Source organism: Bombina bombina, chromosome 4 (assembly GCF_027579735.1).
Source record: "Bombina bombina isolate aBomBom1 chromosome 4, aBomBom1.pri, whole genome shotgun sequence".
NCBI classification, from domain to species: Eukaryota; Metazoa; Chordata; class Amphibia; order Anura; family Bombinatoridae; genus Bombina; species Bombina bombina.
This window is the reverse complement of record NC_069502.1, coordinates 1,236,666,765-1,236,692,535: the sequence shown is the minus strand read 5'-3', so window position 1 is coordinate 1,236,692,535 and position 25,771 is coordinate 1,236,666,765. Positions and strand designations below refer to the sequence as shown.

At 41.1% G+C, this 25,771-nt stretch overlaps 1 protein-coding gene across 1 annotated transcript in view; it reads right to left on the bottom strand.

Annotated features, from left to right (window-relative positions):
- PEX6 (peroxisomal biogenesis factor 6) overlaps positions 1 to 25,771 on the bottom strand; it is a 548,800-nt gene that overhangs the window by 279,535 nt on the left and 243,494 nt on the right. The window lies entirely within an intron of this gene.

Below are 25,771 nucleotides of genomic sequence, written 5' to 3'. Positions count from 1 at the left end.
TACAACTTGCCTAATAATTCTGCCCTCCCTGTACCTGGGTAGCTTGGTATTGATATGGGACGCCATGAGATCTATCTCCGGCGTCCCCCACATGTTGCATATCTCTGCAAACACCTCGGGATGGAGAGACCATTCTCCTGGATGGAAAAATCGCCTGCTGAGAAAATCCGCCTCCCAGTTGTCCACACCCGGAATGTGGATCGCTGACAATGAAAAGCTGTGGGCCTCCGCCCACTCCAGAATATGAGATAGATACTTCATCGCCAAGGAACTTCTTGTTCCCCCCCTGATGATTAATGTAAGCCACCGAGGTTATATTGTCTGATTGGAATCTGATAAACTGGGACAAACCCAGAAGTGGCCAAGCCTTCAAGGCCTTGAAGATTGCCCGTAGTTCCAAAATATTGATCGGGAGGGTCCACAACCCTTGTGCCATTCTGGCACCCCAAACTGCTCCCCATCCGGATAGGCTTGCATCCGTAGTCACAATCTCCCAGGATGGTCTTAAGAAGCATGTCCCTCGGACAGATTATCTGGACAGAGCCACCAAGAGAGCCATTCTCTCAACAGGCTGTCTAATACAATCTGTTGAAACAGATCTGAATGATCGCCATTCCACTGCCTCAGCATGCACAGTTGTAACGGTCTGAGACGGAACCTGGCAAAAGGAATGATGTCCATGCAGGACACCATGAGACCAATCACCTCCATACACTGAGCCACAGAGGGACTCAATGAGGTCCAGAGGGCAAGACATGCTGAAGTTAGCTTGCAACGTCTCTGGTCTGTTATAAATATCCTCATGGATATGGAGTCTATTATAGTACCCAGGAATTCCACCCTGGTACTTGGGATAAGAGAACTCTCTTCCAAGTTTATCTTCCATCCATGTGATCAAAGAAGACTGAGAAGGGACTCCCAAGAATTCTTCCGCAAGACGAAAGGATCGTGCTTGCACCAGAATATCGTCCAAGAATAGGGATACTGCAATACCCTGAGTTCTGGCAACGGCTAGAAGAGCCCTCAGAATTTTCGTAAAGATTCTTGGAGCAGTAGCTAGGCCAAATTGAAGATAATTAACTGGTACAGGAATGCAAACCTCAGGAACTGAAAGTGTTCCCTGTGGATTGGAACATGAAGGTAAGCGTCCTTCAGATCTATAGTGGTCATAAACTGGCCTTCCTGAATTAAAAATGTTTTGAGCACTTTAGTTCCAGAATTGGGCGGAGAGTTCTCTCTTTCTTTGGGACCACAAAAAGGTTTGAATAAAACCCCAAATCTCTTTTTACGATAGACACTGGGACAACTCCTCCTAAGGAGGATAGATCCTGAATGCACCCTAGAAAGGCATCCCTCTTTTCTGGTCTGGTAGACAGATTCAAGAGAAGGAATCTGCCCCTTGGCAGATGATATTTGAAGCCTATCTTGTATCCCTGAGATATCACCTCCAGGACCCATGGATCCTGTACGACCTTGAACCAGGTGTCTGAAAAAAGAGAAGACAGTCTGCCCCCTACACAATCCGATCCCGGATCTGGGGGCCACCCCTTCATGCAGATTTGTTTTCGGTGGGCTTCATATTCTGCTTGGATTTATTCCAGGACTGATCCGGCTTCCAAGTACTCTTGGGTTGCTCGGGCTTGAAGGAGGCTTGTTGTCGTTGGGATTTGTCAGAATGAAAGGAACGAAAATTAGAAGATTGTCGTCCCTTAGACTTGTTTTTCTTATCTTGCGGTAGGATGGCACCCTTGCCTCCGGTAACTGTAGAAATAATGGAGTCCAGGCCTGGACCAAATAAAATCTTCCCATTGAAGATAAGAGAAAGGAGTCTGGACTTAAAAGTCATATCTGCAGACAAAGACTTCAACCAGAGCGCCTTGTGGGCTAGGACTGCAAAGCCAGAGGCCTTTGCATTTAGGCGAATAATTTGCATGTTCGCATCACAGATTAAAAGAATTAGCAGTTCTCAGAGCTTTAATTCTGTCTTGAATATTCTCGAGGGGAGACTCCACCTCAATGAGTTCCGACAAAGAGTCGCACCAGTAGGTAGCCGCTTCAGCAACTGCAGCTGCCATTTAAAACAGAAACCCCATATGTTGAAACGTCTCTCAGAAAGGTTTCCATTTTCTTATCCATCGGCTCTCTGAACGAAGAACTATACTCAAGAGGTATAGTAGTACGTTTAGCAAGCAAAGAGTTAGCACCATCCACCTTAGGAAGGGAGCCCCACAAATCCAGTTGAGATTCTGGGACTGGGAACAACTTTTTAAAAGTAGATGAGGGGGAAAAAGGATGAACCAATTCTTTCCCATTCATTTTTAATAATGTTCACCATCTTAACCGGCACAGAAAAAGTCAAAGGAACTTTCCTGTCTTCGTAAACTCTGTCTAATTTAGGTATCATAGGTTCTTCAGGCAGCATGGCCTCTGGAACCTCTAACGTAGTCAGAACCTCCTTTAATAAAAAATGCAAGTGCTCAATTTTAAATCTAAAGGAGAGTTCCTCTGCAGCAGGAGGCTTAGACGCTAAGGACTCTGACCCAGAAAGTTCACCCTCTGAAGCTACAGAGGTTAACTCATCATCGGATAACTGGGATAGAACAGCTAAATCCGCTAAATATTTAGATGACTCTGGGTCAGGAGAGCTATGTTTAACCTTTCTCTTGCGTTTGTTAGAGCGAGGTAATGAACTGAAGGCGGCAGACAACGCCATTTGTAACTGCGTGGCAAAGTTCGCAGGACGAAGGCCCCCTCTGGATGGAGGATTAGATGTTCTACGGGGAACTGCATGTGGAGTGGATAATGTAGCAAGAGTAGTAATCTTACGGGACACCGAGTCCTGAGAGGTAGACGGCTCAGAGGGACTAAGAGCCTTAGCAGGCTTGTCTCCCTTCTTAGACTTTATAACGGTATTAAGGCATGTGGAACATAATTGAGTGGGCGGGAAAACCACAGCCTCCTCACAATATAAACAGATATTATTTAGTACAGAAGAAGTACATCCTAACATGTCAGTGTCCTCCATGGTTTAGGTTATACACACAGAAGGACAAAAATAAAAACTTTTTTTATTTATTATTATAGAAAACTGTACCTTTATATTCCCAATGGCTGGGGCACTCACCACCTCCTAGACTCAGACAGTTAACAGAGGAAACGCTCACCTCAGGTTCAAGTCTCAGCCAGAATGGAGGAAATTAACATAGACCACACCCGGTCACATGGAGTGCAAGACAGTACTTCCCTTGTTATTACAAGTACAGCAAGCAATAGGAGCTGCGCAACACTTGCAGCATATAAATAATTAATACACTGATTAATTAACCCCACCTGTTCAATAAACCCCCTTTAGAGGACATTAACCTTGGATCCTATCAAGGTATAAAGGAGCCAAACTGTGACCCTGTTATAGCGTTTTATGTGTAAAGATTTAAACGATCTTACCTCCAGGATCCATGCTGTGGAACAGAACACAGCCTCTCAAGTGTGACAGTCTTATAGCAGCGCTGCTGACATGGACTTGAGTGCGAGAAAGCAAGCAGTGAAACTCGTCAACACTGATTGCTTAGGAGCTGTTAGCAGTAGTCTGGATGGTTTCGCAGAAAAACTTTCCCTGCATCTCCAGAATCTAACTTTCATCAATACTCTCACTGAGAGGTGGACATGACTACTTAAAACTACACTCCTATCTCGAAGGGCAGATACCCTTTTTCAGGACTCTCTGAATCTTCTGACACTTCTCTGCCACCGCCTAATGTGATGAAAGGCAAAAAATGACTGCGGTGATGAGGGAGTGGAAGGGATATTTAAGCCTTTGGCTGTATGTCCCAAAGTAAGGAATGAAGCCGTGGACTCTTCCTATATTAGGATGGAAAAGCCTCTAGGTTGGGGGCCGCAACTTCATGCAGACTTGGAAGTGGGGGTAGATTTTTTAGATTTTTTGGACTGTTTAAGCCTGTTCCAGTTAGAACTTGGCTTCCAGATGGGGCAAGAGGGACGTTGTTTTTGAGAGCAGGAATCAGGTTTTTGTTCCCTGTTCTGACAAAAGGAACAAAAACAATTAGTAGCTTTAGATTTACTTATTGTCCTGAGAAAGAAAAGCTCCTTTACCTCCAGTCACAGTAGAAATAAATGAATCCAAATCAGAACCAAAAAAAATATTTCAGTGGAAAGATATCAGCAGACCTAGACTTAACCATAAAGCTCTCCTGGAAACAACTGCCAAAGACATACTCTTAGTCTTAGCATTGATCTTAATGATGTAAAAAAATCACATTGCAAATGAAAGCATTAGCACATTTTAGCAATTCCAACAGGTTAAAAAAACAGGTTAAAAAAAATCTTCACTATCAGAATAATCAGAAAACTGCTCAGAAAGACTATTTAACCAAATGGAAGAAGCAGCAGTCACACCAGCATAGTGCTGGACGAAATAAATAATATGCTTGCAAAAAGCCCTTCTATGGAAGGATTCTAATTTCCAATTTAAAGGGTCTTTAAAGGAAGAACTATCTTCCAAAGGAATAGTAGTACGCTTATCCAAGGTAGAAATGACCCCATCCACTTTACAGACAGTTTACGAAAGCTCAATATTAGAAGCAATTAGAGGATATATTTGCTTAAACCTTGCAGAAGGATTAAATAAACTACCTGGCTTAGACTATTACAGTGACAGAGTCAGGGAAAACCTCAGAGGATTTGTAAATTAAATCTGAATGATTTACAGACTTGTCCTCATCTACTTTAGGATCTTTAACTCCTCCTAAAGTAAGCAAAATCTCCTTTAAAAGAGAACAAATCTGATCAACTTTAAACAAAAAAGAGGACGACTCTGATTCATGATCAGAGGTAGACCCCTGATAAGCAGAGAAACCCTCTCCTTCTGAGGAGAAACATTAGCAGAAGCATTAACCTCAGCAGGCTTAAATCTAGTAGAAGGCAAACTGTGAAATAACCATTTACTTGAAGGTGGCATACTCTTCAGATACTGTTGAATGGATGAAATTCTTAACTCCAGGAGCAAAATTATTAGAAGTCCCCTGCAAGGAACAAACAGAAAGAGCAGTAATTCATTTAGAATCAAGAGCAGCAGGTAAGACCTCAGCCTTTTTACAATAAACAAAATTTACACTGGTCAGGAAAGTGTTCAGAAGGCCCAGCTTGTAGAGGATTTAGGGACAAAATCAGAATGCTCCATAATTGCAAAGAAAAAAGTGCTCTTTATGACAAAGAAAGCGTATCCACTCCAAAAGAAGCTCTTTAAAAACTAAATAGGCCAGTGTGCGCTAATCTGATAAGCAGGATACCAGCAAACTCCACACCCAACAGCTACTTAGCGCACCAAAAAGTTAGGGAATGCGTGTTGAAACCAACGTTTTAAAAAAGGAACAAGCGCGTCAAAACCCGGTGTGAGCAACACAGACTAGCGTTAAAGCCGCCGTGCAGGAAAAAGAGAACACTCTGCACACACCTAAATCCAGATGCGTGCAAACCTAAGGGCTTAAGTGCGCTATCCTGATGCAGACCAGAAAGGTGACGCATGGGAAAAAAGGGAGAAAGACCTCATGTGCGCTAAAAAGGAAAAAAATAATAAAACTAAATTTATGCTTACCTGATAAATTTATTTATTTCTTGACACGGTGAGTCCACGGATCATCTCTAATTACTATTGGGAAAATCACTACTGGCCAGCAGGAGGAGGCAAAGAGCACCACACCAATACAGATATTGATGCCATATCTTATAGTAAATCTTTCTGGTAACAGGCTTACGAGCCTGAATCATGGTCTCAATGACCGAGATAAAATTAAGCATTCAATCTCCAAGCAGTCAGTTTCAGTGAAACGAGATTTGGGTGAAGAAAGGGTCCTTAAAGTAGAAGGTCCTTCCTCAGTGGAAGTCTCCAAGACGGAAGCGATGACATCGCCACCAGGTCTGCATGCCAGATCCTGCAAGGCCACACCGGTGCAATAAGGATCACTGAAACCCTCTCCTGTTTGATTTGAGCAATGACCCAAGGAAGGAGAGCGAACGGAGGAAACAGGTATGCTAGACTGAAGTTCCAAGGAACAGCCAGAGTACAGCCTGAGGATCCCTTGACCTCGACCCGTACCTCAGGAGCTTGGCATTCTGTCGAGTTGCCATAGGATCCAGCCCCGGCTGTCCCCATTTAAGAATCAAGCTGGAAACACCTCCGGATGGAGTTCCCACTCCTCGGGATGAAAGGTCTGTCTGCTCAGAAAATCTGCTTCCAAATTGTCCACTCCTGGAATGTCGATTGCAGACAGACAACAGTTGTGGGTTTCGCCCACTGGATAATCCTGGATACCTCTGTCATAGCTAAGGAACTCCAAGCCACCAAAGTTATGTTGTCCGAATGGAAGCCGATAAACCGGGCTGAAGCTGAGGCCAAGCCAGAAGAGCATTGAAGATTGCCCTTAGCTCTACAATGTTTATGGGAAGAACTGACTCCTCCCGAGTCTATATCCACTGAGCCTTTAGCGAGTCTCAGACTGCTCCCCATCCCAACAGGCTGGCATCCGTAGTCACAATAACCCAGGAAGCTCTGCAGAAGCAGGTTCCCAAGGAAGAGAATCTCTTGTCGCCTGATCCAGATGTAAACGTGGAGACAGATCCGCATAATCCCCGTTCCATTGTCTGAGATGGAATCGGGCAAATGGAATGATGTCCATGGCAGCTACCATCAGATCAACTACCTCCATACATTGGGCCACTGACGGCCGAGGAGAGGACTGAAGGGCAAGACAAGAGTCAAAAATCTTTGTCTTTCTGACCTCTGTCAGAAATATTTTCATTGATAAAGAATCTATTGTGGTTCCCAAGAACACTACCCTTGTAGCTGGTATCAAGGAACTCTTTCCCAAATTCACCTTCCATCCATGGGAACGCAGAAAAGATAACAATATCTCTGTGTGGGAGCTTGCTTGATGAAAGTATAGCGCCTGGACCAGAATGTCATCCAGATAACGCGCCACTGCAATGCCCCGCAACCGGAGCATCGCCAAAAGGGCTCCCAGGACCTTTGAGAAAATTCTGGGAGCTGTGACAAGGCCGAATGGAAGAGCCACAAACTGGAAGTGTTTGTCTAGGAAGGCGAACCTCAGAAACTTGTGATGATTCCTGTGGATGGGAACATGTAGGTACGCATCCTTTAAATCTACCGTTGTCATGAATTGACCCTCTTGAATCAAGGGAAGAATAGAACGAATAGTTTCCATCTTGAAGGACGGTACTTCTTGTTTAGACTTTTGAGATCTAAAATTGGTCTGAAAGTTCCCTCGGGAACCACGTACAGATTGGAGTAGAATGCCAGACCCTGTTCCTGCATTGGGACAGGAACTATCACTCCTAGGTCGGAAAGGTCCCGGACACAGTGTAAGAACAGCCTGTGGTGGCTGAGAAACATGTCGCTGTTTTTAATATAAAAGTTTTTAAATATACACTTGCTTTATCACAATTATTCTGCTCCTGTTTGGGGGCAGAGTGTGTGTGCTAGTCCTATCTTCCAAAGTGGTGATTTTCTGCATCCTGCAAATTGGATTTCACAGTCCACTGGGCGGCTGAGAGGTCCCAGTACTGCTGATATTGCACCTGGTGGAGCTTTGTTTCCTGTAAGTACAACCTTGAATCCTTTTTTATCTGGTGTACAAACGTTACTGGGCTATGTGTGTGCCTTTTTTGCCCATATAGGCATCATAGGATAGGCCCTCGCCAAGGATCATCTCTATCTGGCTGGAGACACCAGTGAGCTGGACCACTGTTTGATGTTCCAGGCTGCCACAATAGCACCATTTGGGTGCGCTACGCTTGTGAGTATATTTCCTATCCGGCTGATGTTTTGTATCCGACTGCTGTGACGTTACTAGGCCATGTTGGCGCCTCTGTGCTTCTTTTTCTTATAGAACCTCAGAAACTTGTGATGATTCCTGTGGATGGGAACATGTAGGTACGCATCCTTTAAATCTACCGTTGTCATGAATTGACCCTCTTGAATCAAGGGAAGAATAGAACAAATAGTTTCCATCTTGAAGGACGGTACTTCTTGTTTAGACTTTTGAGATCTAAAATTGGTCTGAAAGTTCCCTCGGGAACCACGAACAGATTGGAGTAGAATGCCAGACCCTGTTCCTGCATTGGGACAGGAACTATCACTCCTAGGTCGGAAAGGTCCCGGACACAGTGTAAGAACAGCCTGTGGTGGCTGAGAAACATGTCGCTGTTTTTAATATAAAAGTTTTTAAATATACACTTGCTTTATCACAATTATTCTGCTCCTGTTTGGGGGCAGAGTGTGTGTGCTAGTCCTATCTTCCAAAGTGGTGATTTTCTGCATCCTGCAAATTGGATTTCACAGTCCACTGGGCGGCTGAGAGGTCCCAGTACTGCTGATATTGCACCTGGTGGAGCTTTGTTTCCTGTAAGTACAACCTTGAATCCTTTTTTATCTGGTGTACAAACGTTACTGGGCTATGTGTGTGCCTTTTTTGCCCATATAGGCATCATAGGATAGGCCCTCGCCAAGGATCATCTCTATCTGGCTGGAGACACCAGTGAGCTGGACCACTGTTTGATGTTCCAGGCTGCCACAATAGCACCATTTGGGTGCGCTACGCTTGTGAGTATATTTCCTATCCGGCTGATGTTTTGTATCCGACTGCTGTGACGTTACTAGGCCATGTTGGCGCCTCTGTGCTTCTTTTTCTTATAGAACCTCAGAAACTTGTGATGATTCCTGTGGATGGGAACATGTAGGTACGCATCCTTTAAATCTACCGTTGTCATGAATTGACCCTCTTGAATCAAGGGAAGAATAGAACAAATAGTTTCCATCTTGAAGGACGGTACTTCTTGTTTAGACTTTCTAAAATTGGTCTGAAAGTTCCCTCGGGAACCACGAACAGATTGGAGTAGAATGCCAGACCCTGTTCCTGCATTGGGACAGGAACTATCACTCCTAGGTCGGAAAGGTCCCGGACACAGTGTAAGAACACCTCTCTTTTGATCTGGACTACAGATAATCTGGAGAGCAGAAACCTGCCCCTGGGAGGAAAGGTTTTGAACTCTAGTTTGTATCCCCGGGACACAATGTCCACCGCCCAGGGATCCAGCACATCCCAAACCCAAGCCTTGATAACAAGACAATGCAATAGCACTTAGTGTTTACTTCAAATGAGTAGAAGATATTTTTTTTAGGACAAATTTTAAAGTTATATCTATTTCCATTCCGCCTGTATCATGTGACAGCCATCAGCCAATCACAAATGCATATACGTATATAATGTGAATTCTTGCACATGCTCAGTAGAAGTTGGTGACTCAAAAAGTGTAAATATAAAAAGATTGTGCACATTTTGTTAATGGAAGTAAATTGGAAAGTTGTTTAAAATTGTGTGCTCTATCTGACTGATGAAAGTTAAATTTTGACTTGAGTGTCCCTTTAAAGGAACAGCTATCCTCTATGGGAATAGTGGTTCTCTTAGCCAAAGTGGAAATTGCCCCTTCCACCTTGGGGACTGTCTGTCAAGACTCCTTGATAGAGTCATCTATTGGAAACATCTTCTTAAAAATTGGGGATGGAGAAAAAAGGATACCCGGTCTCTCCCATTTCCGGGCAATAATCTCTGTAGCCCGGTCTGGAACTGGAAAAACCTCCACCGAGGAAGGAATGTCAAAGTATTTGTTTAACTTACTAGACTTCTTAGGATTGACTACGACAGTCATCTCAGAGTCGTCTAAGGTGGCCAAAACCACCGGAGGTGTTCTAGCTTAAAACTGAAGGATACAACTTCAGCATCAGCAGAAGGAATTACACTGAGTCTGAGACTTCACCCTCAGATGCTACCAAATTATCTTCCTTCTCAGACTTCTGGGAAGGAACAATCGGAATAGCCACAACTGTGTCAGAAACCTTACTCACTGATTCCTTAGATTTCCTCTTGCGCTTTCCCTGCAGCATGGGAAAGGCAGACAGCGCATCAGTTACCGCAGAAGATATGTGGATAGCAATGTCTGGCAACGTAACTCCAACCGGAGTGTGAGAGGAAGCGCAGGGCACTGCATGTGTAGACGATAAAGTTTGGGACACTTGAGGAGAAAGCTAATGACAGCTCAGATTCAAAAAGTCTATTCCTGTAATGTAATGTTCATTCAATACATGAGGGACAAAAGGGGATTGGGGGTTCCACATTAGAGTCAAAACACAAGCCACATGTAACGTTTTGCAGTGCCTCTTGATACATCTTTACTTAATGTGTAAACAAAATAAACTCAAAAGCTTTATTTAGGTTTGAAAAATAATTACACCAAAAAACGTTACTGTCACAACACAACAATTTTCTTTATTCTTTAACTACCACAAAAAAACCCAACAGTTTACTTGTGGTTTTTGTGGTTTAACCCTTGGTATACTTTAGAAAAGTCCCCACTCAGAAAACCTATTTTTTGTTGTTGTTTAATTTGTGCTAATCAAAGTAATTTGAATCTATGAATCAGTGTTGCAACACTTAGGTATTTTATATTTTTTATTGTATATTTTACATGCCCATTATATAGCGCTAAGATTTGTGCTTATCTATTAATAGGGTTAAATTTGTAATAAATTGTTGTTTTTTTATGATTAACACCTTGTCACTAGTTCTTTAGTGATTTCAACATTTACAAGACCTTTATAGTTTTACACCTGTCGCTAATTATCTAATCTGATGTGATTTCAACATCTACAAGCCTTTTAATTCTCTTAATACACACTAATATAATCCATAGTACTTTTAACCCCTAGTGCTATCTCTAGCGCCTCATTTCCATCTCCTTCAAATTATTTACTATCTAGGAAGAAGATAGTAGGAATTAAAGGCTTAGGGGCTATTAACTCTAGCGCTTTTTATTTAACCCCCTTTCTCTATAAATCACCCTGAGATTATACTGTCTGTGATATCAGCCTCCCTGAGATTATAGTATCTGTGATATCAATCATACTGAGATTATAGTATCTGTGATATCAGCCTCCCTGAGATTATAGTATCTGTGATATCAATCATACTGAGATTATAGTATCTGTGATATCAGTCACCATGAGATTATAGTATCTGTGATATCAGTCACCATGAGATTATACTGTCTGTGATATCAGCCTCCCTGAGATTATAGTATCTGTGATATCAATCATACTGAGATTATAGTATCTGTGATATCAGTCACCATGAGATTATAGTATCTGTGATATCAGTCACCATGAGATTATAGTATCTGTGATATCAGTCACCATGAGATTATAGTATCTGTGATATCAGTCACCATGAGATTATACTGTCTGTGATATCAGCCTCCCTGAGATTATAGTATCTGTGATATCAGTCACCATGAGATTATAGTATCTGTGATATCAGTCACCCTGAGATTATACTGTCTGTGATATTAGTCACCCTGAGATTATAGTATCTGTGATATCAGTCACCATGAGATTATAGTATCTGTGATATCAGTCACCCTGAGATTATACTGTCTGTGATATCAGTCACCCTGAGATTATAGTATCTGTGATATCAGTCACCATGAGATTATAGTATCTGTGATATCAGTCACCCTGAGATTATACTGTCTGTGATATCAGCCTCCCTGAGATTATAGTATCTGTGATATCAATCATACTGAGATTATAGTATCTGTGATATCAATCATACTGAGATTATAGTATCTGTGATATCAGCCTCCCTGAGATTATAGTGTCTGTGATATCAGTCACCCTGAGATTATAGTGTCTGTGATATCAGTCACCCTGAGATTATAGTATCTGTGATATCAGTCACCCTGAGATTATACTGTCTGTGATATCAGTCACCCTGAGATTATACTGTCTGTGATATCAGTCACCCTGAGATTACACTGTCTGTGATATCAGTAACCCTGAGATTATAGTGTCTGTGATATCAGTCACCCTGTGATTATAGTGTCTGTGATATCAGTCACCCTGAGATTATAGTGTCTGTGATATCAGCCACCCTGAGATTATACTGTCTGTGATATCAGTCACCCTGAGATTATACTGTCTGTGATATCAGTCACCCTGAGATTACACTGTCTGTGATATCAGTAACCCTGAGATTATAGTGTCTGTGATATCAGTCACCCTGTGATTATAGTGTCTGTGATATCAGTCACCCTGAGATTATAGTGTCTGTGATATCAGTCACCCTGAGATTATAGTGTCTGATATCAGTCACCCTGAGATTATAGTATCTGTGATATCAGTCACCCTGGGATTATACTGTCTGTGATATCAATAACCCTGAGATTATAGTGTCTGTGATATCAGTAACCCTGAGATTATACTGTCTGTGATATCAGTCACCCTGAGATTATAGTGTCTGTGATATCAGTCACCCTGAGATTATAGTATCTGTGATATCAGTCACCCTGGGATTATACTGTCTATGATATCAGTAACCCTGAGATTATAGTATCTGATTATAGTATCTGTGATAACAGCATCCCTAAAATTATAGTATCTGTGATATCAGCCTCCCTGAGATTATAATATGTGATATCAGCCTCCCTGAGATTATACTGTTCATGATATCAGTCACCCTGAGATCATACTGTCTGTGATATCAGTCACCCTAAAAATTTACTTTTTGTGATATCGGTCACCCTGAGAATATAATGTCTGTGATATCAGCCTCCATGAGATTATAGTGTATGTGATATCAGCCTCACTGAGATTATAGCGTCTGTGATATCAGCCTCCCTGAGATTATAGTATCTGTGATATCAGCCTCGGTGAAATTATAGTGTCTGTGATATCAAACTCCCTGAGATTATAGTGTCTGTGATATCAGCCTCCCTGAGATTATACTGTCTGTGATATCAGCCTCCCTGAGAGGTGTCTGTAAAATCAGCCTCCCTAAAATTATAGTGTCTGTGATATTAGTCACCCTGAGATTATACTGTCTGCGATATCAGCCTGCATGAGATTATAGAGTCTGTGATATCATCCTCCCTGAGATTTTACTGTCTGTTATATCAGCCTGCATGAGATTATAGAGTATGTGATATCATCCTCCCTGAGATTATACTGTCTGTGATATCAGCCTCCCTGAGATTATAGTGTCTGTGATATCAGTCACCCTGAGATTATAGAGTCTGTGATATCAGCCACCCTGAGATTATAGTGTCTGTGATATCAGTCACCCTGAGATTATAGAGTCTGTGATATCAGCCTCCCTGAGATTATAGAGTCTGTGATATCAGTCACCCTGAGATTATAGTATATGTGATATCAGCCTCCCTGAGATTATAGTATCTGTGATATCAGCCTCCCTGAGGCTATAGTGTCTGTGATATCAGTCACCCTGAGATTATAGTATCTGTGATATCAGTCACCCTGAGATTATAGTATCTGTGATATCAGTCACCCTGAGATTATAGTGTCTGTGATATCAATCATGCTGGGATTATAGTGTCTGTGATATCAATCATGCTGGGATTATAGTGTCTGTGATATCAATCATGCTGAGAATATAATATCTGTGATATCAGCCTCCCTTAAATTATAGTGTCTGTGATATCAACCACCCAGAGATTATAGTATATGTGATATCAGTCACCCTGAGATTATAGTATATGTGATATCAGTCACCATGAGATTATAGTATATGTGATATCAGTCACCCTGAGATTATAGTATATGTGATATCAGTCACCATGAGATTATAGTATATGTGATATCAGTCACCCTGAGATTATAGTATATGTGATATCAGTCACCATGAGATTATAGTATATGTGATATCAGTCACCCTGAGATTATAGTGTCTGTGATATCAATCACCCTGAGATTATAGTGTCTGTGATATCAGTCACCCTGAGATTATAGTGTCTGTGATATCAGTCACCCTGAGATTATAGTGTCTGTGATATCAGTCACCCTGAGATTATAGTGTCTGTGATATCAGTCACCCTGAGATTATAGTATATGTGATATCAGTCACCCTGGGATTATAGTGTCTGTGATATCAGTCACCCTGAGATTATAGTGTCTGTGATATCAGTCACCCTGAGATTATAGTATATGTGATATCAGTCACCCTGAGATTATAGTGTCTGTGATATCAGCCTCCCTGAGATTATAGAGTCTGTGATATCAGTCACCCTGGGATTATACTGTCTGTGATATCAGTCACCCTGATATTATACTGTCTGTGATATCAGTCACTCTGAGATTATATTGTATGTGATATCAGTCACCCTGAGATTATAGTATTTGTGATACCAGCCACCCTGAGATTATAGTGTCTGTGATATCAGTCACCCTGAGATTATAGTGTCTGTGATATCAGTCACCCTGAGATTACAGTATATGTGATATAAGACTCCCTGGGATTATAGTATATGTGATATCAATCACCCTGAGATTATAGTGTCTGTGATATCAGTCACCCTGAGATTATACTGTCTGTGATATCAATCACCCTGAGATTAAACTGTCTGTGATATCAGCCTCCCTGAGATTATAGTGTCTGTTATATAAGACTCCCTGGGATTATAGTGTCTGTGATATCAGCCTCAATGAGATTATAGTGTCTGTGATATTAGTTATGCTGAGATTATAATATCTGTGATATCAACCTCCCTTAAATTATAGTGTCTGTAATATCAATCAACCTGAGATTATAGTATCTGTTATATTAGCCACCCTGGGATTATAGTATATGCGATATCAGTCACCCTGAGATTATACTGTCTGTGATATCAGTCACCCTGAGATTATAGTGTCTGTGATATCAGCCTTCCTGAGATTATAGTGTCTGTGATATCAGTCACCCTGAGATTATAGTGTCTGTGATATCAGTCACCCTGAGATTATAGTGTCTGTGATATCAGTAACCCTTAGATTATAGTGTCTGTGATATCAGTAACCCTGAGATTATAGTATCTGTGATATCAGCCACCCTGAGATTATACTGTCTGTGATATCAGCCTCCCTGAGATTATAGTGTCTGTGATATCAGTCACCCTGAGATAATAGTGTCTGTGATATCAATCTCCCTGAGATTATAGTGTCTGTGATATCAGTCTCCCTGAGATTATAGTGTCTGTGATATCAGTCACCCTGAGATTATAGTATCTGTGATATCAGTCACCCTGAGATTATACTGTCTGTGATATCAGTCACCCTGATATTATAGTGTCTGTGATATCAGTCACTCTGAGATTATATTGTCTGTGATATCAATCTCCCTGAGATTATAGTATATGTGATATCAATCACCCTGAGATTATAGTGTCTGTGATATCAGTCACCCTGAGATTATACTGTCTGTGATATCAGCCTCCCTGAGATTATAGTGTCTGTGATATCAGTCACCCTGAAATTATAGTGTCTGTGATGTCAGTCACCCTGAGATTATAGAGTCTGTGAAATCAGTCACCCTGAAATTATAGTATCTGTGATATCAGTCACCCTGAGATTATGCTGTCTGTGATATCAGTCTCCCTGAGATTATAGTGTCTGTGATATCAGTCACCCTGAGATTATAGTGTCTGTGATATCAGTCACCCTGAGATTATAATGTCTGTGATATCAGTCACCCTGAGATTATAGTATCTGTGATATCAGTCACCCTGAGATTATACTGTCTGTGATATCAGTCACCCTAAGATTATAGTATCTGTGATATCAGCCTCCCTGAGATTATAGGGTCTGTGATATCAGTCTCAATGAGATTATACTGTCTGTGATATCAGTCACCCTGAGATTATACTGTCTGATATCAGCCTCCCTGTGATTATACTGCCTGTGATATCAGTAACCCTGAGATTATAGTGTCTGTGATATCAGCCTGCCTGAGATTATAGTATCTGTCATATCAGCAAACCTGAGATTATAGTATCTGTGATATCAGCTTCCCTGAGATTATAGTGTCTGTGATATCAGCCTCCCTGACATTATAGTGTCTGTGATATCAGCCTCCCTGAGATTATACTGTCTGTGCTATCAGCCTCCCTGACATTATAGTGTCTGTGATATCAGTCACCCTGAGATTATAGTGTCTGTGATATCAGTCACCCTGAGATTATAGTGTCTGTGATATCAATCACCCTGAGATTATAGTGTCTGTGATATCAATCACCCTGAGATTATACTGTCTGTGATATCAGTCACCTTGATATTATAGTGTCTGTGATATCAGTCACCCTGAGATTATACTGTCTGTGATATCAGTCACCCTGATATTATAGTACCTGTGATATCAGCCTCCCTGAGATTATACTGTCTGTGATATCAGTCACCCTGAGATTATAGTATCTGTGATATCAGTCACCCTGAGATTATACTGTCTGTGATATCAGTCACCCTGAGATTATACTGTCTGTGATATCAGTCACCCTGAGATTATACTGTCTGTGATATCAGTCACCCTGAGATTATACTGTCTGTGATATCAGTCACCCTGAGATTATAGTATCTGTGATATCAGTCACCCTGAGATTATACTGTCTGTGATATCAGTCACCCTGAGATTATACTGTCTGTGATATCAGTCACCCTGAGATTATAGTGTCTGTGATATCAGTCACCCTGAGATTATAGTGTCTGTGATATCAGTCACCCTGAGATTATACTGTCTGTGATATCAGTCACCCTGAGATTATACTGTCTGTGATATCAGCCTCCCTGAGGCTATAGTGTCTGTGATATCAGTCACCCTGAGATTATATTGTCTGTGATATCAGCCTCCCTGAGATTATAGTGTCTGTGATATCAGCCTCCCTGAGGCTATAGTGTCTGTGATATCAATCACCCTGAGATTATATTGTCTGTGATATCAGCCTCCCTGAGATTATACTGTCTGTGATATCAGTCACCCTGAGATTATATTGTCTGTGATATCAGCCTCCCTGAGATTATACTGTCTGTGATATCAGTCACCCTGAGATTATATTGTCTGTGATATCAGTCACCCTGAGATTATACTGTCTGTGATATCAGCCTCCCTGAGGCTATAGTGTCTGTGATATCAATCACCCTGATATTATATTGTCTGTGATATCAGTCGCCCTGAGATTATAGTATCTGTGATATCAGTCACCCTGAGATTATAGTGTCTGTGATATCAGTCACCCTGAGATTATACTGTCTGTGATATCAGTCACCCTGAGATTATACTGTCTGTGATATCAGTCACCCTGAGATTATAGTGTCTGTGATATCAGTCACCCTGAGATTATAGAGTCTGTGATATCAGCCTCCCTGAGATTATAGTGTCTGTGATATCAGTCACCCTGAGATTATAGAGTCTGTGATATCAGCCTCCCTGAGATTATAGTGTCTGTGATATCAGTCACCCTGGGATTATACTGTCTGTGATATCAGTCACCCTGAGATTATAGTATCTGTGATATCAGCCTCCCTGAGATTATAGGGTCTGTGATATCAGTCTCAATGAGATTATAGGGTCTGTGATATCAGTCACCCTGAGATTATAGAGTCTGTGATATCAGTCACCCTGAGATTATACTGTCTGATATCAGCCTCCCTGAGATTATAGTGTCTGTGATATCAGTCACCCTGAGATTATAGTGTCTGTGATATCAGTCACCCTGAGATTATAGTGTCTGTGATATCAGTAACCCTTAGATTATAGTGTCTGTGATATCAGTAACCCTGAGATTATAGTATCTGTGATATCAGCCACCCTGAGATTATACTGTCTGTGATATCAGCCTCCCTGAGATTATAGTGTCTGTGATATCAGTCACCCTGAGATAATAGTGTCTGTGATATCAATCTCCCTGAGATTATAGTGTCTGTGATATCAGCCTCCCTGAGATTATAGAGTCTGTGATATCAGTCACCCTGAGATTATACTGTCTGTGATATCAGTCACCCTGAGATTATAGTATCTGTGATATCAGTCACCCTGAGATTGTACTGTCTGTGATATCAGCCTCTCTGAGATTATAGTACCTGTGATATCAACCTCCCTGAGATTATAGTGTCTGTGATATCAGCCTCCCTGAGATTATAGTATCTGTGATATCAGCCTCCCTGAGATTATAGTGTCTGTGATATCAGCCTCCCTGAGATTATAGAGTCTGTGATATCAGTCACCCTGAGATTATACTGTCTGTGATATCAGTCACCCTGAGATTATAGTGTCTGTGATATCAGCCTCCCTGAGATTATACTGTCTGTGATATCAGTCACCCTGAGATTATACTGTCTGTGATATCAGTCACCCTGAGATTATAGTATATGTGATATCAGTCACCCTGAGATTATAGTGTCTGTGATATCAGCCTCCCTGCGATTATAGTGTCTGTGATATCAGCCTCCCTGAGATTATAGAGTCTGTGATATCAGTCACCCTGAGATTATACTGTCTGTGATATCAGTCACCCTAAAATTATAGTATCTGTGATATCAGTCACCCTGAGATTGTACTGTCTGTGATATCAGCCTCTCTGAGATTATAGTACCTGTGATATCAACCTCCCTGAGATTATAGTGTCTGTGATATCAGCCTCCCTGAGATTATAGTATCTGTGATATCAGCCTCCCTGAGATTATAGTGTCTGTGATATCAGCCTCCCTGAGATTATAGAGTCTGTGATATCAGTCACCCTGAGATTATACTGTCTGTGATATCAGTCACCCTGAGATTATAGTATCTGTGATATCAGTCACCCTGAAATTATACTGTCTGTGATATCAGCCTCTCTGAGATTATAGTACCTGTGATATCAGCCTCTCTGAGATTATAGTATCTGTGATATCAGCCTCCTTGAGATTATAGTGTATGTGATATCAGCCTCCCTGAGATTATAGTGTATGTAATATCAGCCTCCCTGAGATTATAGAGTCTGTGATATCAGTCACCCTGAGATTATACTGTCTGTGATATCAGCCTCCCTGAGATTATAGAGTCTGTGATATCAGTCACCCTGAGATTATAGAGTCTGTGATATCAGCCACCCTGAGATTATAATATCTGTGATATCAGCCTCCCTGAGATTATAGAGTCTGTGATATCAGTCACCCTGAGATTATGGGGACTGTGATATCAGTCACCCTGAGGCTATAGTGTCTGTGATATCAGTCACCCTGAGATTATAGTGTCTGTGATATCAGTCACCCTGAGATTATAGAGTCTGTGATATCAGTCACCCTGATATTATGGGGACTGTGATATCAGTCACCCTGAGGCTATAGTGTCTGTGATATCAGTCACCCTGAGATTATAGTGTCTGTGATATCATCCTCCCTGAGATTATGGTGTCTGTGATATCAGTCAATCTGGGATTATAGTATCTGTGATATCAGTCACCCTGAGATTATAGTGTCTGTGATATCAGTCACCCTGAGATTATACTGTCTGTGATATCAGTAACCCTGAGATTATACTGTCTGTGATATCAGTAACCCTGAGATTATACTGTCTGTGATATCAGCCTCCCTGAGATTATAGTGTCTGTGATATCAGTCTCCCTGAGATTATACTGTCTGTGATATCAGTCACCCTGAGATTATAGTGTCTGTGATATCAGTCACCCTGAGATTATAGTGTCTGTAATATCAGCCTCCCTGAGATTATGGTGTCTGTGATATCAGTCACCCTGAGATTATACTGTCTGTGATATCAGTCACCCTGAGATTATAGTGTCTGTGATATCAGCCTCCCTGCGATTATAGTGTCTGTGATATCAGCCTCCCTGAGATTATAGAGTCTGTGATATCAGTCACCCTGAGATTATACTGTCTGTGATATCAGTCACCCTGAGATTATAGTATCTGTGATATCAGTCACCCTGAGATTGTACTGTCTGTGATATCAGCCTCTCTGAGATTATAGTACCTGTGATATCAACCTCCCTGAGATTATACTGTCTGTGATATCAGCCTCCCTGAGATTATAGTGTCTGTGATATCAGCCTCCCTGAGATTATAGAGTCTGTGATATCAGTCACCCTGAGATTATACTGTCTGTGATATCAGTCACCCTGAGATTATAGTATCTGTGATATCAGTCACCCTGAGATTATAGAGTCTGTGATATCAGTCACCCTGAGATTATAGTATATGTGATATGTCACCCTGAGATTATAGTATCTGTGATATCAGTCACCCTGAAATTATACTGTCTGTGATATCAGCCTCTCTGAGATTATAGTACCTGTGATATCAGCCTCTCTGAGATTATAGTATCTGTGATATCAGTCACCCTGAGATTATACTGTCTGTGATATCAGTAACCCTGAGATTATACTGTCTGTGATATCAGTAACCCTGAGATTATACTGTCTGTGATATCAGTAACCCTGAGATTATACTGTCTGTGATATCAGCCTCCCTGAGATTATAGTGTCTGTGATATCAGTCTCCCTGAGATTATAGTGTCTGTGATATCAGTCACCCTGAGATTATGGTGTCTGTGATATCAGTCAATCTGGGATTATAGTATCTGTGATATCAGTCACCCTGAGATTATAGTGTCTGTGATATCAGTCACCCTGAGATTATACTGTCTGTGATATCAGTAACCCTGAGATTATACTGTCTGTGATATCAGTAACCCTGAGATTATACTGTCTGTGATATCAGCCTCCCTGAGATTATAGTGTCTGTGATATCAGTCTCCCTGAGATTATAGTGTCTGTGATATCAGTCACCCTGAGATTATAGTGTCTGTAATATCAGCCTCCCTGAGATTATGGTGTCTGTGATATCAGTCACCCTGAAATTATACTGTCTGTGATATCAATCACCCTGAGATTATAGTGTCTGTGATATCAGTCACCCTGAGATTATAGGGTTTGTGAGATCAGTCTCAATGAGATTATACTGTATGTGATATCAGTCACCCTGAGATTATACTGTCTGATATCAGCCTCCCTGTGATTATAGTATCTGTGATATTAGCCTCCCTGAGATTATAGAATCTGTCATATCAGCAACCCTGAGATTATAGTGTCTGTGATATCATCCTCCCTGAGATTATGGTGTCTGTGATATCAGTCACCCTGAGATTATAGTGTCTGTGATATCAGCCTCCCTGCGATTATAGTGTCTGTGATATCAGCCTCCCTGAGATTATAGAGTCTGTGATATCAGTCACCCTGAGATTATAGTATCTGTGATATCAGTCACCCTGAGATTGTACTGTCTGTGATATCAGCCTCTCTGAGATTATAGTACCTGTGATATCAACCTCCCTGAGATTATAGTGTCTGTGATATCAGCCTCCCTGAGATTATAGTATCTGTGATATCAGCCTCCCTGAGATTATAGTGTCTGTGATATCAGCCTCCCTGAGATTATAGAGTCTGTGATATCAGTCACCCTGAGATTATACTGTCTGTGATATCAATCACCCTGAGATTATAGTGTCTTTGATATCAGCCTCCCTGAGATTATAGTGTCTGTGATATCAGTCATCCTGAGATTATAGTGTCTGTGATATCAGTCACCCTGAGATTATAGTATCTGTGATATCAGTCACCCTGAGATTATAGAGTCTGTGATATCAGTCACCCTGAGATTATAGTATATGTGATATCAGTCACCCTGAGATTATAGTATCTGTGATATCAGCCTCTCTGAGATTATAGTATCTGTGATATCAGCCTCCTTGAGATTATAGTGTATGTGATATCAGCCTCCCTGAGATTATAGTGTATGTAATATCAGCCTCCCTGAGATTATAGTGTCTGTGATATCAGCCTCCCTGAGATTATAGAGTCTGTGATATCAGTCACCCTGAGATTATAGTGTCTGTGATATCAGCCTCCCTGAGATTATAGAGTCTGTGATATCAGTCACCCTGAGATTATGGGGACTGTGATATCAGTCACCCTGAGGCTATAGTGTCTGTGATATCAGTCACCCTGAGATTATAGTGTCTGTGATATCAGTCACCCTGAGATTATAGAGTCTGTGATATCAGTCACCCTGATATTATGGGGACTGTGATATCAGTCACCCTGAGGCTATAGTATCTGTGATATCAGTCACCCTGAGATTATACTGTCTGTGATATCAGTAACCCTGAGATTATACTGTCTGTGATATCAGTAACACTGAGATTATACTGTCTGTGATATCAGCCTCCCTGAGATTATAGTGTCTGTGATATCAGTCTCCCTGAGATTATAGTGTCTGTGATATCAGTCACCCTGAGATTATAGTGTCTGTGATATCAGTCAACCTGAGATTATAGTGTCTGTAATATCAGCCTCCCTGAGATTATGGTGTCTGTGATATCAGTCACCCTGAGATTATACTGTCTGTGATATCAGCCTCCCTGAGATTATAGTGTCTGTAATATCAGCCTCCCTGAGATTATAGGGTCTGTGATATCAGTCACTCTAAGATTATAGTATCTGTGATATCAGTCACCCTGAGATTATAGGGTCTGTGAGATCAGTCTCAATGAGATTATACTGTATGTGATATCAGTCACCCTGTGATTATAGTATCTGTGATATTAGCCTCCCTGAGATTATAGTATCTGTGATATCGGCTTCCCTGAGATTATACTGTCTGTGATATCAGTAACCCTGAGATTATACTGTCTGTGATATCAGTAACCCTGAGATTATAGTGTCTGTGATATCAGTCACCCTGAGATTATAGTGTCTGTGATATCAATCACCCTGAGATTATAGTGTCTGTGATATCAATCACCCTGAGATTATACTGTCTGTGATATCAATCACCCTGAGATTATACTGTCTGTGATATCAGTCAACCTGAGATTATAGTGTCTGTGATATCAGTCACCCTGAGATTATAGTGTCTGTGATATCAATCACCCTGAGATTATAGTGTCTGTGATATCAATCACCCTGACATTATAGTGTCTGTGATATCAGTCACCCTGAGATTATAGTGTCTGTGATATCAATCACCCTGAGATCAAACTGTCTGTGATATCAGCCTCCCTGACATTATAGTGTCTGTGATATCAGCCTCCCTGAGATTATAGTGTCTGTGATATCAATCACCCTGAGATTATAGTGTCTGTGATATCAGTCACCCTGAGATTATAGTGTCTGTGATATCAGTCACCCTGAGATTATAGTGTCTGTGATATCAATCACCCTGAGATTATAGTGTCTGTGATATCAGTCCCCCTGAGATTATACTGTCTGTGATATCAGTCACCCTGAGATTATAGTGTCTGTGATATCAGCCTCCCTGGGATTATAGTGTCTGTGATATCAATCACCCTGAGATTATAGTGTCTGTGATATCAATCACCCTGAGATTATACTGTCTGTGATATCAGTCACCCTGAGATTATACTGTCTGTGATATCAGTCACCCTGAGATTATAGTATCTGTGATATCAGTCACCCTGAGATTATAGAGTCTGTGATATCAGTCACCCTGAGATTATAGTGTCTGTGATATCAATCACCCTGAGATTATAGTGTCTGTGATATCAGTCCCCCTGACATTATACTGTCTGTGATATCAATCACCCTGAGATTATAGTATCTGTGATATCAGTCACCCTGAGATTATAGAGTCTGTGATATCAGTCACCCTGAGATTATAGTGTCTGTGATATCAATCACCCTGAGATTATAGTGTCTGTGATATCAGTCCCCCTGAGATTATAGTATCTGTGATATCAGTCACCCTGAGATTATAGAGTCTGTGATATCAGTCACCCTGAGATTATAGTGTCTGTGATATCAATCACCCTGAGATTATAGTGTCTGTGATATCAGTCACCCTGAGATTATAGTGTCTGTGATATCAATCACCCTGAGATTATAGTGTCTGTGATATCAGTCCCCCTGAGATTATACTGTCTGTGATATCAGTCACCCTGAGATTATACTGTCTGTGATATCAGTCACCCTGAGATTATAGTATCTGTGATATCAGTCACCCTGAGATTATAGAGTCTGTGATATCAGTCACCCTGAGATTATAGTGTCTGTGATATCAGTCACCCTGAGATTATAGAGTCTGTGATATCAGTCACCCTGAGATTATAGTGTCTGTGATATCAGTCCCCCTGAGATTATAGTGTCTGTGATATCAGTCCCCCTGAGATTATAGTATCTGTGATATCAGTCACCCTGAGATTATAGAGTCTGTGATATCAGTCACCCTGAGATTATAGTGTCTGTGATATCAATCTCCCTGAGATTATAGTGTCTGTGATATCAGTCACCCTGAGATTATAGTGTCTGTGATATCAATCACCCTGAGATTATAGTGTCTGTGATATCAGTCCCCCTGAGATTATACTGTCTGTGATATCAGTCACCCTGAGATTATAGTGTCTGTGATATCAGCCTCCCTGGGATTATAGTGTCTGTGATATCAATCACCCTGAGATTATAGTGTCTGTGATATCAATCACCCTGAGATTATACTGTCTGTGATATCAGTCACCCTGAGATTATACTGTCTGTGATATCAGTCACCCTGAGATTATAGTATCTGTGATATCAGTCACCCTGAGATTATACTGTCTGTGATATCAGTCACCCTGAGATTATAGTGTCTGTGATATCAATCACCCTGAGATTATAGTGTCTGTGATATCAGTCACCCTGAGATTATAGTGTCTGTGATATCAATCACCCAGAGATTATAGTGTCTGTGATATCAGTCACCCTGAGATTATACTGTCTGTGATATCAGTCACCCTGAGATTATAGTGTCTGTGATATCAATCACCCAGAGATTATAGTGTCTGTGATATCAATCACCCAGAGATTATAGTGTCTGTGATATCAGTCACTCTGAGATTATATTGTCTGTGATATCAATCTCCCTGAGATTATAGTATATGTGATATCAGTCACCCTGAGATTATAGTGCCTGTGATATCAGTCTCCCTGAGATTATAGTATCTGTGATATCAGTCACCCTGAGATTATACTGTCTGTGATATCAGCCTCCCTGAGATTATATTGTCTGTGATATCAGTCACCATGAGATTATAGTGTCTGTTATATCAGTCTCCCTGAGATTATAGTATCTGTGATATCAGTCACCCTGAGATTATAGTGTCTGTTATATCAGCCTCCCTGAGATTATAGTGTCTGTGATATCAGTCACCCTGAGATTATAGAGTCTGTGATATCAGTCACCCTGAGATTATAGTGTCTGTGATATCAGTCTCCATGAGATTATAGTATCTGTGATATCAGTCACCATGAGATTATAGTGTCTGTTATATCAGCCTGCATGAGATTATAGAGTCTGTGATATCAGTCACCCTGAGATTATAGTGTCTGTGATATCAGTCACCCTGAGATTATAGTCTGTGATATCAGCCTCCCTGAGATTATAGTGTCTGTGATATCAGTCTCCATGAGATTATAGTATCTGTGATATCAGTCTCCATGAGATTATAGAGTCTGTGATATCAGTCAACCTGAGATTATAATATCAGTGATATCAGTCACCCTGAGATTATAGTGTCTGTGATATCAGTCACCCTGAGATTATACTGTCTGTGATATCAGCCTCCCTGAGTTATAGTATCTGTGATATCAGTCACCCTGAGATTATAGTATCTGTGATATCAGTCACCCTGAGATTATAGTGTCTGTGATATCAGCATTCCTGAGATTATACTGTCTGTGATATCAGTCACCCTGAGATTATACTGTCTGTGATATCAGTCACCCTGAGATTATAGTGTCTGTGAAATCAGTCACCCTGAGATTATACTGTCTGTGATATCAGCCTCCCTGAGATTATAGTATCTGTGATATCAGTCAC